Source organism: Sycon ciliatum, chromosome 9 (assembly GCF_964019385.1).
Source record: "Sycon ciliatum chromosome 9, ocSycCili1.1, whole genome shotgun sequence".
NCBI lineage: Eukaryota > Metazoa > Porifera > Calcarea > Leucosolenida > Sycettidae > Sycon > Sycon ciliatum.
In genome coordinates this window covers 17,192,716-17,208,237 of record NC_088651.1, presented here as the reverse complement: position 1 = coordinate 17,208,237, position 15,522 = coordinate 17,192,716, and the positions used below count along the sequence as shown (strand labels likewise).

Genomic DNA, 15,522 nt, shown 5'->3' with positions numbered 1-15,522 from the left:
CACTGCACATTGCTGTTGCAGATCCATTCATTATATAACCAGTATTACACGTGTAATTCACACTCTGAAGATAGGACACCATTGTCTTGTCCGCATTGCCATTCATGAGTGTTGGCACTGTGCAATTCACAACTAGCAGAACAAGAACACAGTAAGGCATGGACACAAGGATGTGCAAACTGCTTCTTTATAACTGTTCAACACGCCCACGAAGGACGGTGTTGCTGAATTCGACATCGTTCTTAGAACAAGAAGGTTATTAATATAAGGAGGGTTTGTCAACTGACAACCGCTCTATTTAGTTTATATTCACTCTTGGCGCATGCGCTGGCTGAAAATTCTTTTATTAGTGATGTGGGAAAAATTATTGACATTTCGGGCCAGTCACCCATCGTCAGAAGGTGATTGTATAGAGTGATTGTGTCCGCCAATGGCTGATAATGAAGAAGAAGCCGAAGAGACAGTAAACAGAAAAGGAAATTGATATAAAGATACATGGAAGTAGCAAATTTACACAGTGTCCTATGACATTGCTACTCTACGTGAAATGAACACAGAGGGCTGATAAGGTGGTAGCAAATTTACACAGTGTCCTATGACATTGCTACTCTATGTGGAATGAACCCAGAGGGCTGATAACCGGTGGTAGCAGAGTGTGTGCGGACAAGAGATATAAAAAAACTCGGACTGGATACAACACGAATGGCAGCCGGGAGTGAGTTCCATGTGGCAGTGGTTACAAATAGAAAGGTGGCATAGGTATGTGTGCTTGCTCAAAGATGTCTTGACAACAGATAAATGAAAGAGCAATGTTCTAACAACTTACTGTTGCAGGCAGGCTTCGGCTCTGTCAAAGTTCCGTAAGCACTGCAAGTTGCTGTTACTGATCCATTTATACTATAACCAGTGTCACATGTGTAATTCACTTGTTGAAGGTATGACAGAACTCTCTTGTCACCACGGCCATGGGCGACCGTTGGCACAGTACAATTGACAACTGGAAATGACATGACAGAGAAACGTAACAGGAGAAGAATGTAGCATAAAAACAGGATGCCGGATTTTTGTCATCTTGCTTTGAGTTTTTAGCTCCGAGAATTTTTACTGATCTAAAATATAACCATCATGCAGACAGAAGTACAGGTTCCTGCGCGAGTACAAGGGCAGTACCGCGGAATCCAGCCCGCGCCGCGATAGCGGGAAGGGCTGGATGAACAGCGGTACTGACCGAGTATGAGTGACTGGAACGTGTTTCCCATATGCACCCAACTTCCCCCCAAGCCAATGTCGCAAGGAGATCACTCACAATCTTTGAGTTTACATGAACCATTCTGTGACTTGAGTCCTGTATAGACCTTATTCGATACACGTCACGGGTCACGTGGACCCCACTCACGAACCTCCGAAAAACTGGACGAGTGGCAAGAAGTGTTTTGTTTTGAAAGTGCGTGTTGATAGTTGTGGGCAAGTGTGTTTGGAGGAGAGCTTTGGAATTGTTCTGGGTAGCTGTCACTGTCGTTGGTCAGGGAGACGTGGGTAGGGAGTGTAGTAGTATGGTGAAGAGTTGCTGTGCAGTTGGTTGCGCTAACCGTTTCGCGAAAGGCGGTGGAAAGAGCTTTTATAAGTTCCCAACTAATCAGCTCAGGAGAGCAAAGTGGATTGCTGCGCTGAAGCGCAAGAACTGGCAGCCCAACGCTTCCAGTTGGGTGTGCTGCGATCACTTTGTAAGGTTCAAGAAGAGCGACGATCCACTATCCCCTGATTTCGTCCCGTCTGTTTTTTCAGACGAGGGTCGAGTAAATGGTGAGAAAGCTTACGTAAAATTTGATCGCCACAAGGCCCGACGTCGACGGCATGCAGCTTCAAAGCCAACAGCTCAGCCTGAAGATACCTGCCATGGCAATCATGAGCCCGTGCTGACTGGAGAAAGTGACTGTAATGCTGACAAGGAAATCGAAGAGGAGAGTGCGCCGAGAGATTCATGTTCGTCAGACTCTGTTGAGCCAGCGTCCCCAGCTCAGCCAGAGCTCACTGAAGCCAGCAGCCATGTCGACAATAGTGCTGAACAAGAAAATGAAGATCTAGCCTTGCTTCAGGCGAGAGTGGCACAGCTGGAAGAGGACAAATGCCAGCTGAATGGTCAGTTGCAGGAACAGAAATCTGCTATTTCTGCTCTCACCGTCAAAGTACAGCACCTGGAAGCCACTGTGAAACATCAAAAATCAGAGGCGGCAATGTCTTCCATCATATCAGGATTCAAGTCCAATGATGACATGGTGAGATATGAAACTGGCCTCCCATCTTTTGCTGTGCTGGAGAAAGTGTTCGCATTTGCTGGCAAGGACATCCCCGACCACCACCGAGCGGCACTTCCGTCCTTTGCGCAGTTTATTATTGTCCTGATGAAGCTGCGCCTCAACTTGCACGATCAAGATCTAGCACATCGCTTCGGCATTAGCCAGTCTACCGTCTCAAAGTACTTCCACAAATGGATCCACGTCCTTTATGGCAGGCTGCAGCCGTTGATCATCTGGCCAGAGCGCTCCGAACTGTACCGCACGATGCCATTGGAGTTTCGCGGACATTTTGGGAAGTGCATTTGCATTATTGATTGTTTTGAAGTGTTTTGCGAAAGGCCACATGATCTGATGGCCAGGGCTCAAACCTTCTCTAATTACAAACACCACAACACGGTTAAATTTCTTATTGGTATCACCCCGCAAGGCACTATTTCCTTCATCTCCAAAGGATGGGGTGGCCGGACATCGGATAAGTACATCACGGAGCATTGCGGGCTGTTGGACAAGCTATTGCCGGGTGATCAGCTAATGGCAGACCGGGGATTCACGGTCAGTGATGCCGTTGGCCTGCACTGCGCTGAGCTGGTCATACCTCCGTTCACAAGAGGCAAGAAGCAACTGTCGAGAATCAGCATTGAGAAGGCCAGGAAGCTGTCTCGGCTACGAATCCATGTGGAACGTGTTATCGGCAGAAGTACACTATTCTGCAGTCAACCCTGCCAGTGAACATGCTGATGAGTGATGCCTCAACAGGAGTGTGCACGATCGACAAGATTGTCCTGGTGTGCTCTGCGCTGTGCAACTGCTGCGACTCAGTGGTGCCTTTCCAGTAGAAGTATTGACTTGTTTTTTTCCTTTTTTTGTCCCGTATTGTGGAACGTGTGGCATGTTGTTGCTGCATAGATTACCTGGACAGGAGTGCAATGCAAATTATGTTACTTGTATTTTACCACTCCCTCGAAGAACGGCTTTTGTCCCTGTGTCTAGTTAGCACCAATGTGTACATCTCAATCAATCACACTCCATTACACACACACACACACACACAGACACAGACACATACACACACACACGTCATGTTTCAAAAAGCACAACTTGAAATCATCATATGATTTCATCTTTTTCGCTTGCCTGCACATAATAATAACAAGCCCCAGTGGTCATATTGACTCAAGTTCAAATTTCTGACATGGTGGAATGTATGATCCTGCAGCCATGCATGAGCATGGCTGTTGATTTCTATGTACATGTATGGTGCAATCATTTGTGTGAGAAGTGAGAGTTTTGGTGGGTTGGGCATAGCTCCTAGTTACATAATTGCATCAGGATACATGCATGTATGCACACACACACACACACACACACACACATACACTACTACTACTACTATGTACAGCTGCCCTATCGGGCCATGCCGCTATCATAAGCGGGAGACAACAACTAAAAGAGAGAAGAGAGGAAAGAAAGAGCGAGAGTCAACAGAATCTAGCATGGCGTTGCACACACACACACACACACACACACACACACACACACACACCCGTACACACAGTTATTCCTTCTTCTTGCATGCTGCACATATCCACTTGCGTTTTGGTTTCTGCTTCATGCGAAGACATACCAAGTGAAACGTCTTAACTCTGCAGTCTGGATGTGAGCATTCCACCACGTCGCCGTCCTTATCCTCGTTGCAAGTGCATACAGCTCCATCAGAATTGGCGGCAGTAGATTTGAAGGATTTTGTAAAATACTTGCCGACAATCTCTGGCAGCACGCCAGCCTTGTAGAAAGACGTGATGGCTTGGACTGTCTTGTGGAAATCTGGATCTGGATGAACGCGGATGACTACACATTCCCGCACGCTCCACACCACAAAATCCGAATGTGCTGCCTTGCATACAAACATCTGTGCTTGCACTTGGTATGCATACTTGTGACCAAGGCGCAAATGGAATTTTCCATCGACCTCCTTCAAACAGAAGTCGGTGTCCTTTGCCAGATCATGGAAGGACTTGTTCACAGCTTTGAAAGGGCATTTCACCTCAAGGACGCCATATCCGCAGCAAGTACAATTGATGTTTCCATCAGGACTGGCACCGAGATACGGATGAGTGGTGGAGATGACGAATCCTGAATCAGTAACTTTGAAGTCGCAGTGGTTAGGCTCAAACAGTTTGACGTAGCAGTCTCGGGCAGTCTGCTCATGCTCCAAACCCCAAGTGGTCGCTGCAGAGGAAAACTGATATGCATCGGGGTAGCAAATTGCACGAATTAGAGATGATGATGGGTTCGCAGGGGGTGTGTGAGCAGCATCACGGAACTTTGAAGCTGTCACACGCCCTGCGCGGAACCTGAACCACAGCTTGCTCTTGCTCTGATCGCGGGTTGCCTTTTCAACAGCAGCCGATTCTGCTGCTGTCACTCCCATGCCCTTCAAAACATCATCACACCGGTTCAGCAACACATCGAGTGATGCGTCTAGCATTGCCTCATCATAGAGGTCGGTGATATAAGCTGGGAACCCAGCTGGGCGGGTTGGGACATACCTCTCGCAGAAACCAGGAACAATTGATAGTATCCCTGGCTTGCTCTGCGTGGAGGCAAGACCAGAAAAGAACTCGTTGACTTCACTGGTGGTTGGCACAGTGTATGTCGGCAGTTGTGTGGTGACCTCCACACTGGCTGCTGCTGGCTTAGTGCGCTTGCTGCTCGGCGCGGCGAAATCCATCTCGCATATCCTGGCATACTGCACAGGCTGCAGGGATGGGGCAATCCACTGACATTGCGTGGAGGTGCAGGCGGAATTTTCTTTCACGAAATCCGTCCTGGCCACCAGAGTAAATAGCAAGGTGGCAATGTGGGAGCATGCCTCACCCAGGCCAGCCATACACGTACAGTGGGCACAAAGCACACTCCCATCCATGTCAGCTGCCACCCAAGGCTGCAGCTCAGCAGAGGACACGGATTGGGAGTGACGGACCTTCGCCATCACAAATGCTCTCTTGCCATCCGCAGTTGCAGGAAAGGTGACGACATTGCCAACCCAACCAGCAACGAAAAACTGGTACCCCTCCAAGCTTTTGTACGCCTTCATCTCCTCTTTCGTGCAGGGACTCGGCGCGTTCACGAGATAGTGGTACAAATCAGGATACTCCACGCTGGGGAAATCAGGTGTGGCACCAGGCGTGAGAGATCTGCTCGTCACGTAGGGGTCCTGGTCCGAGCCGATGAACGCCAGCTTCTCGGCATACCGCGTCTTGCCCGCTCTATCCAAATCGCGATAGATTTCGGACAACTCTTGAACCGCCATCACTGCTAGAACACTCAAAACTACAAGAAGACTGCTTACTGCTCCTAACACCTGACAAACGCCAGCTTCTCGGCATACCGCGTCTTGCACGCTTTATCCAAATCGAGATAGATTTCGGACAAGTCTTGAACCGCCATCACTGCTAGAACACTCAAAACTACAAGAAGACTGCTTACTGCTCCTAACACCTGACAAACCTGCATGAAAGTACTTCGAGAAAAGGAAGGAGACGAACTCCGATATTGAAAATACATTCAAAACAAATTTCCGTGATGCTCAGCTGAGGCCTTTTTGCCACTCGTCCGGATCACGCGTCCGAGTGCCGCGTGCGCATCCTCGAAGGCGCCCGAAAAATCACGTGATCGAATAAGGTCTATACTGTATGAGGCTGTGAGCTGAGTGAGAGTGACTTCGACAACCGTACACGGAGTAGAGTACATGACTTTTGCATGTAATTTCAGACCACAGAAGCTTGCCATTAAATTGGTAGACTCATGGAGTCATGAGTGGATTCTGTCCACTGCCCATCGTCAAGTGACGACGGGCAGTGGATTCTGTCCACTTCCCGTCGTCAAGTGACGGCGGGCAGTGGATTCCGTCCACTGCCCGTCGTCATTTGACGACGGGCAGTGGAACTAGTTCCATCATCATTCAGCAAGCAGGATCGCGCTGTCCAGCCCACGTATTTTGATCTGTCATTGGTCGACACCAAGGCGGCAGTCATGTGACATACGGGAATAGAATATAATCATTAGACATCCTTAGCAAAAGTATGATAACACTAACTTTTACGGTACTCACTCCCAGCCGTGACAAAAGACGTTATCGGATAACGGAAAAACGTTACAGAGCTCAAAATAACGGGCCGACGTTCGTTATGGAAATTCTGCAAAAAATGCAAAAACTCGCATTGTTTTGTAACTGGCGGGAGATAAAAAGCACGTCGTGCAGATCGAGATGAGATCGAGAGTCGAGATTGCTTCCTCTTGTGACATTTAGCTTTTTTGGCGAGTTTTGCCTTTCAGTTGACAATTTCTGCGTCCCCTGCTTCGTACCTTTCTCCCTCTATCCCATCTGGGAAACAAAGGACCAGTTCCACGGCACTCCTGAGGAAGAAATTCATCGGCCTCTCCCAGACGTGCTGGAGCTGGAGAACCCTTACAGTCTTCGGTGCTGCGTTTAGGAAAGGGTTTCCAAGGACCTGGGAACAGCGAAAACTCATTTTCGCCGTGCTTTTGCTATTCCAGAGACCTCGCCAAGGTATTCTTTCGGAACGACAGCAAACTAATCCCTGGTTCAAAATTTTGAATTTCCCGCATCTGTTTCCACGAAAATTCATATCGCCATGGTTGTCACGACTACTTCGTCTCAACTATAACGTACTTTGTGCTAAGGGAAAAGTCAGCTTGAACACAGAGGGCTGATAAGGTGGTAGCAAATTTACACAGTGTCCTATGACATTGCTACTCTATGTGGAATGAACCCAGAGGGCTGATAACCGGTGGTAGCAGAGTGTGTGCGGACAAGAGATATAAAAAAAACTCGGACTGGATACAGCACGAATGGCAGGCGGGAGTGAGTTCCATGTGGCAGTGGTTACAAAGAGAAAGGTGGCATAGGTATGTGTGCTTGCTCAAAGATGTCTTGACAACAGATAAATGAAAGAGCAATGTTCTAACAACTTACTGTTGCAGGTAGGCTTCGGCTCTGTCAAAGTTCCGTAAGCACTGCAAGTTGCTGTTACTGATCCATTTATACTATAACCAGTGTCACATGTGTAATTCACTTGTTGAAGGTATGACAGAACTCTCTTGTCACCACGGCCATGGGCGACCGTTGGCACAGTACAATTGACAACTAGAAATTAGATGACAGAGAAACGTAACAGGAGAAGAATGTAGCATAAAAACAGGATGCCGGATTTTTGTCATCTTCCTTTGAGTTTTTGGCTCCGAGGATTTTTTACTGATCTAAAATATAACCATCATGCAGACAGAAGTACAGGTTCCTGCACGAGTACAAGGGCAATACAGCGGAATCCAGCCCGCGCCGCGATAGCGGGAAGGGCTGGATGAACAGCGGTACTGACCGAGTATGAGTGACTGGAACGTGTTTCCCATATGCACCCAACTTCCCCCAAGCCAATGTCGCAAGGAGATCACTCACAATCTTTGAGTTTACATGAACCATTCTGTGACTCGAGTCCTGTATACTGTATGAGGCTGTGAGCTGAGTGAGAGTGACTTCGACAACCGTACACGGAGTAGAGTACATGACTTTTGCATGTACTTTCAGACCACAGAAGCTTGCCATTAAATTGGTAGACTCATGGAGTCATGAGTGGATTCTGTCCACTGCCCATCGTCAAGTGACAACGGGCAGTGGATTCTGTTTGTCGTCAAGTGACGACGGGCAGTGGATTCCGTCCACTGCCCGTCGTCATTTGACGACGGGCAGTGGAACTAGTTCCATCATCATTCAGCAAGCAGGATCGCGCTGTCCAGCCCACGTATTTTGATCTGTCATTGGTCGACTCCAAGGCGGCAGTCATGTGACATACGGGAATAGAATATAATCATTAGACATCCTTAGCAAAAGTATGATAACACTAACTTTTACGGTACTCACTCCCAGCCGTGACAAAAGACGTTATCGGATAACGGAAAAACGTTACAGAGCTCAAAATAACGGGCCGACGTTCGTTATGGAAATTCTGCAAAAAATGCAAAAACTCGCATTGTTTTGTAACTGGCGGGAGATAAAAAGCACGTCGTGCAGATCGAGATGAGATCGAGAGTCGAGATTGCTTCCTCTTGTGACATTTAGCTTTTTTGGCGAGTTTTGCCTTTCAGTTGACAATTTCTGCGTCCCCTGCTTCGTACCTTTCTCCCTCTATCCCATCTGGGAAACAAAGGACCAGTTCCACGGCACTCCTGAGGAAGAAATTCATCGGCCTCTCCCAGACGTGCTGGAGCTGGAGAACCCTTACAGTCTTCGGTGCTGCGTTTAGGAAAGGGTTTCCAAGGACCTGGGAACAGCGAAAACTCATTTTCGCCGTGCTTTTGCTATTCCAGAGACCTCGCCAAGGTATTCTTTCGGAACGACAGCAAACTAATCCCTGGTTCAAAATTTTGAATTTCCCGCATCTGTTTTCACGAAAATTCATATCGCCATGGTTGTCACGACTACTTCGTCTCAACTATAACGTACTTTGTGCTAAGGGAAAAGTCAGCTTGAACACAGAGGGCTGATAAGGTGGTAGCAAATTTACACAGTGTCCTATGACATTGCTACTCTATGTGGAATGAACCCAGAGGGCTGATAACCGGTGGTAGCAGAGTGTGTGCGGACAAGAGATATAAAAAAAACTCGGACTGGATACAGCACGAATGGCAGGCGGGAGTGAGTTCCATGTGGCAGTGGTTACAAAGAGAAAGGTGGCATAGGTATGTGTGCTTGCTCAAAGATGTCTTGACAACAGATAAATGAAAGAGCAATGTTCTAACAACTTACTGTTGCAGGTAGGCTTCGGCTCTGTCAAAGTTCCGTAAGCACTGCAAGTTGCTGTTACTGATCCATTTATACTATAACCAGTGTCACATGTGTAATTCACTTGTTGAAGGTATGACAGAACTCTCTTGTCACCACGGCCATGGGCGACCGTTGGCACAGTACAATTGACAACTAGAAATTAGATGACAGAGAAACGTAACAGGAGAAGAATGTAGCATAAAAACAGGATGCCGGATTTTTGTCATCTTCCTTTGAGTTTTTGGCTCCGAGGATTTTTTACTGATCTAAAATATAACCATCATGCAGACAGAAGTACAGGTTCCTGCACGAGTACAAGGGCAATACAGCGGAATCCAGCCCGCGCCGCGATAGCGGGAAGGGCTGGATGAACAGCGGTACTGACCGAGTATGAGTGACTGGAACGTGTTTCCCATATGCACCCAACTTCCCCCAAGCCAATGTCGCAAGGAGATCACTCACAATCTTTGAGTTTACATGAACCATTCTGTGACTCGAGTCCTGTATACTGTATGAGGCTGTGAGCTGAGTGAGAGTGACTTCGACAACCGTACACGGAGTAGAGTACATGACTTTTGCATGTACTTTCAGACCACAGAAGCTTGCCATTAAATTGGTAGACTCATGGAGTCATGAGTGGATTCTGTCCACTGCCCATCGTCAAGTGACAACGGGCAGTGGATTCTGTTTGTCGTCAAGTGACGACGGGCAGTGGATTCCGTCCACTGCCCGTCGTCATTTGACGACGGGCAGTGGAACTAGTTCCATCATCATTCAGCAAGCAGGATCGCGCTGTCCAGCCCGCGTATTTTGATCTGTCATTGGTCGACTCCAAGGCGGTAGTCATGTGACATACGGGAACAGAATATAATCATTAGACATCCTTAGCAAAAGTATGATAACGCTAACTTTTACGGTACTCACTCCCAGCCGTGACAAAAGACGTTATCGGATAACGGAAAAACGTTACAGAGCTCAAAATAATGGGCCGACGTTCGTTATGGAAATTCTGCAAAAAATGCAAAAACTCGCATTGTTTTGTAACTGGCGGGAGATAAAAAGCACGTCGTGCAGATCGAGATGAGATCGAGAGTCGAGATTGCTTCCTCTTGTGACATTTAGCTTTTTTGGCGAGTTTTGCCTTTCAGTTGACAATTTCTGCGTCCCCTGCTTCGTACCTTTCTCCCTCTATCCCATCTGGGAAACAAAGGACCAGTTCCACGGCACTCCTGAGGAAGAAATTCATCGGCCTCTCCCAGACGTGCTGGAGCTGGAGAACCCTTACAGTCTTCGGTGCTGCGTTTAGGAAAGGGTTTCCAAGGACCTGGGAACAGCGAAAACTCATTTTCGCCGTGCTTTTGCTATTCCAGAGACCTCGCCAAGGTATTCTTTCGGAACGACAGCAAACTAATCCCTGGTTCAAAATTTTGAATTTCCCGCATCTGTTTCCACGAAAATTCATATCGCCATGTTTGTCACGACTACTTCGTCTCAACTATAACGTACTTTGTGCTAAGGGAAAAGTCAGCTTGAACACAGAGGGCTGATAAGGTGGTAGCAAATTTACACAGTGTCCTATGACATTGCTACTCTATGTGAAATGAACCCAGAGGGCTGATAACCGGTGGTAGCAGAGTGTGTGCGGACAAGAGATATAAAAAAAACTCGGACTGGATACAGCACGAATGGCAGGCGGGAGTGAGTTCCATGTGGCAGTGGTTACAAAGAGAAAGGTGGCATAGGTATGTGTGCTTGCTCAAAGATGTCTTGACAACAGATAAATGAAAGAGCAATGTTCTAACAACTTACTGTTGCAGGTAGGCTTCGGCTCTGTCAAAGTTCCGTAAGCACTGCAAGTTGCTGTTACTGATCCATTTATACTATAACCAGTGTCACATGTGTAATTCACTTGTTGAAGGTATGACAGAACTCTCTTGTCACCACGGCCATGGGCGACCGTTGGCACAGTACAATTGACAACTAGAAATTAGATGACAGAGAAACGTAACAGGAGAAGAATGTAGCATAAAAACAGGATGCCGGATTTTTGTCATCTTCCTTTGAGTTTTTGGCTCCGAGGATTTTTTACTGATCTAAAATATTACCATCATGCAGACAGAAGTACAGGTTCCTGCACGAGTACAAGGGCAGTACAGCGGAATCCAGCCCGCGCCGCGATAGCGGGAAGGGCTGGATGAACAGCGGTACTGACCGAGTATGAGTGACTGGAACGTGTTTCCCATATGCACCCAACTTCCCCCCAAGCCAATGTCGCAAGGAGATCACTCACAATCTTTGAGTTTACATGAACCATTCTGTGACTCGAGTCCTGTATACTGTATGAGGCTGTGAGCTGAGTGAGAGTGACTTCGACAACCGTACACGGAGTAGAGTACATGACTTTTGCATGTACTTTCAGACCACAGAAGCTTGCCATTAAATTGGTAGACTCATGGAGTCATGAGTGGATTCTGTCCGCTGCCCATCGTCAAGTGACAACGGGCAGTGGATTCTGTTTGTCGTCAAGTGACGACGGGCAGTGGATTCCGTCCACTGCCCGTCGTCATTTGACGACGGGCAGTGGAACTAGTTCCATCATCATTCAGGAAGCAGGATCGCGCTGTCCAGCCCGCGTATTTTGATCTGTCATTGGTCGACTCCAAGGCGGTAGTCATGTGACATACGGGAACAGAATATAATCATTAGACATCCTTAGCAAAAGTATGATAACGCTAACTTTTACGGTACTCACTCCCAGCCGTGACAAAAGACGTTATCGGATAACGGAAAAACGTTACAGAGCTCAAAATAATGGGCCGACGTTCGTTATGGAAATTCTGCAAAAAATGCAAAAACTCGCATTGTTTTGTAACTGGCGGGAGATAAAAAGCACGTCGTGCAGATCGAGATGAGATCGAGAGTCGAGATTGCTTCCTCTTGTGACATTTAGCTTTTTTGGCGAGTTTTGCCTTTCAGTTGACAATTTCTGCGTCCCCTGCTTCGTACCTTTCTCCCTCTATCCCATCTGGGAAACAAAGGACCAGTTCCACGGCACTCCTGAGGAAGAAATTCATCGGCCTCTCCCAGACGTGCTGGAGCTGGAGAACCCTTACAGTCTTCGGTGCTGCGTTTAGGAAAGGGTTTCCAAGGACCTGGGAACAGCGAAAACTCATTTTCGCCGTGCTTTTGCTATTCCAGAGACCTCGCCAAGGTATTCTTTCGGAACGACAGCAAACTAATCCCTGGTTCAAAATTTTGAATTTCCCGCATCTGTTTCCACGAAAATTCATATCGCCATGGTTGTCACGACTACTTCGTCTCAACTATAACGTACTTTGTGCTAAGGGAAAAGTCAGCTTGAACACAGAGGGCTGATAAGGTGGTAGCAAATTTACACAGTGTCCTATGACATTGCTACTCTATGTGAAATGAACCCAGAGGGCTGATAACCGGTGGTAGCAGAGTGTGTGCGGACAAGAGATATAAAAAAAACTCGGACTGGATACAGCACGAATGGCAGCCGGGAGTGAGTTCCATGTGGCAGTGGTTACAAAGAGAAAGGTGGCATAGGTATGTGTGCTTGCTCAAAGATGTCTTGACAACAGATAAATGAAAGAGCAATGTTCTAACAACTTACTGTTGCAGGTAGGCTTCGGCTCTGTCAAATTTCCGTAAGCACTGCAAGTTGCTGTTACTGATCCATTTATACTATAACCAGTGTCACATGTGTAATTCACTTGTTGAAGGTATGACAGAACTCTCTTGTCACCACGGCCATGGGCGACCGTTGGCACAGTACAATTGACAACTAGAAATTAGATGACAGAGAAACGTAACAGGAGAAGAATGTAGCATAAAAACAGGATGCCGGATTTTTGTCATCTTGCTTTGAGTTTTTGGCTCCGAGAATTTTTTACTGATCTAAAATATTACCATCATGCAGACAGAAGTACAGGTTCCTGCACGAGTACAAGGGCAGTACAGCGGAATCCAGCCCGCGCCGCGATAGCGGGAAGGGCTGGATGAACAGCGGTACTGACCGAGTATGAGTGACTGGAACGTGTTTCCCATATGCACCCAACTTCCCCCCAAGCCAATGTCGCAAGGAGATCACTCACAATCTTTGAGTTTACATGAACCATTCTGTGACTCGAGTCCTGTATACTGTATGAGGCTGTGAGCTGAGTGAGAGTGACTTCGACAACCGTACACGGAGTAGAGTACATGACTTTTGCATGTACTTTCAGACCACAGAAGCTTGCCATTAAATTGGTAGACTCATGGAGTCATGAGTGGATTCTGTCCGCTGCTCATCGTCAAGTGACGACGGGCAGTGGATTCTGTCCACTTCCCGTCGTCAAGTGACGACGGGCAGTGGATTCCGTCCACTGCCCGTCGTCATTTGACGACGGGCAGTGGAACTAGTTCCATCATCATTCAGGAAGCAGGATCGCGCTGTCCAGCCCGCGTATTTTGATCTGTCATTGGTCGACTCCAAGGCGGTAGTCATGTGACATACGGGAACAGAATATAATCATTAGACATCCTTAGCAAAAGTATGATAACGCTAACTTTTACGGTACTCACTCCCAGCCGTGACAAAAGACGTTATCGGATAATGGAAAAACGTTACAGAGCTCAAAATAATGGGCCGACGTTCGTTATGGAAATTCTGCAAAAAATGCAAAAACTCGCATTGTTTTGTAACTGGCGGGAGATAAAAAGCACGTCGTGCAGATCGAGATGAGATCGAGAGTCGAGATTGCTTCCTCTTGTGACATTTAGCTTTTTTGGCGAGTTTTGCCTTTCAGTTGACAATTTCTGCGTCCCCTGCTTCGTACCTTTCTCCCTCTATCCCATCTGGGAAACAAAGGACCAGTTCCACGGCACTCCTGAGGAAGAAATTCATCGGCCTCTCCCAGACGTGCTGGAGCTGGAGAACCCTTACAGTCTTCGGTGCTGCGTTTAGGAAAGGGTTTCCAAGGACCTGGGAACAGCGAAAACTCATTTTCGCCGTGCTTTTGCTATTCCAGAGACCTCGCCAAGGTATTCTTTCGGAACGACAGCAAACTAATCCCTGGTTCAAAATTTTGAATTTCCCGCATCTGTTTCCACGAAAATTCATATCGCCATGGTGGTCACGACTACTTCGTCTCAACTATAACGTACTTTGTGCTAAGGGAAAAGTCAGCTTGAACGATCCGAAGTACGGAAAGGTTTGCGTTTACGTTAGCGTTTTTTAAGCTAAGGATATCTATTTTTGGTTCCTTCTGGACCCGTTAGCGCTGCGCTGAAGATAATAAGGCCGAACCAGAGAAGGAAAAACAAAATTTTCAAAGACAAGACCTCGCTTCAGCGGATACGCTACTTTCGAGTGCATGTGTGACCGGGCCCTAAGTGCGCACTCCAACAACCTCCCAACTTGGAAGGTTGTTAGTTCTATGAAAACGTAGGTGGGGAAGACGAGTGCAACCCAGACACACCAAACACGTGCTAGAGCTGAGTTCCTAGTTAGTTGTACAACACCAGTAGCGGCAGTCAGTTTTGTTCAATGTTATCGCATGAGCTGTTGGTCCAGTAACTAGTGGTGTTAGTGGACATTATAGCGTAACTTGTAGTTCCTTGGTCCTTTTTCTTTACTATAAATATTTGACATGTCAATTTAAATTACTTCCTCCGCGTCATCGAAATTGTCGCAGTTTGACTAGTGAAATCTCACTTGTTACTGACAACTCCATAAACTACGCCATTCGGAACTTATTACACAGTATGATAGTCTGAAGACTAGAGTAACGTTCCAGGACAATTGGACTGAGAGTTTTCATACAGAGATGAAGTCCTCGTCGTCGCTGATGTCTATGGACGCAAAAATATCGTCCTGAAATATTTCAAGGAAGGTTGAAAGTTGGTCGCGCCTCATCTCAAACGCTTTGACTTTCTCCACAGGACAAGAGCTGCTATGCTTGTCGTTTGCTAGCTCTGGATGATTTCTACTTCACCACCAACGAAGCCTAGTAAGAATACACGATCGTTGCGAGGTCGGTTGATTACCGTCGGCGGAATCACCTTTGGAATCACCTCGATCTTGAAATGAACTTTTTTTAGCCGTGGCATGCCCACAGCTCATGCAGGTAAGTGTAGTATCACGTCCAGCGCGCCCTCTTTTTCAGCACTGGTATACCATGGTACGGCACCTGCGCGTGCATCACTAGCACTACGTGTAGAGTCTACACGGCTCTTGCAGGTACAATCATGTATTGTAGTGCTGAGTGTCTCAGCCAGAGCGACAAATTTTATCGCTGTTGCAGGCATTTAGTTTGCCGACCCCTCGATGTTTCTCCAAGCGCTGCCACTTGTTCCAAGAAGTCATTCTCATCTCAG

The 15,522-nt window shown here is 47.2% G+C and overlaps 1 long non-coding RNA gene across 1 annotated transcript; it reads right to left on the bottom strand.

Moving 5' to 3' along the window:
- Nucleotides 1–870: 870 nt before the first annotated feature.
- Nucleotides 871–11,104, bottom strand: LOC135824785 (uncharacterized). The gene is made up of 4 exons (XR_010554948.1): nt 10,951–11,104; nt 9,124–9,294; nt 7,297–7,467; nt 871–997 (listed from the first exon to the last, which is right to left on the bottom strand). It is a non-coding gene; the product is annotated as an uncharacterized LOC135824785 (long non-coding RNA).
- Nucleotides 11,105–15,522: the final 4,418 nt, after the last annotated feature.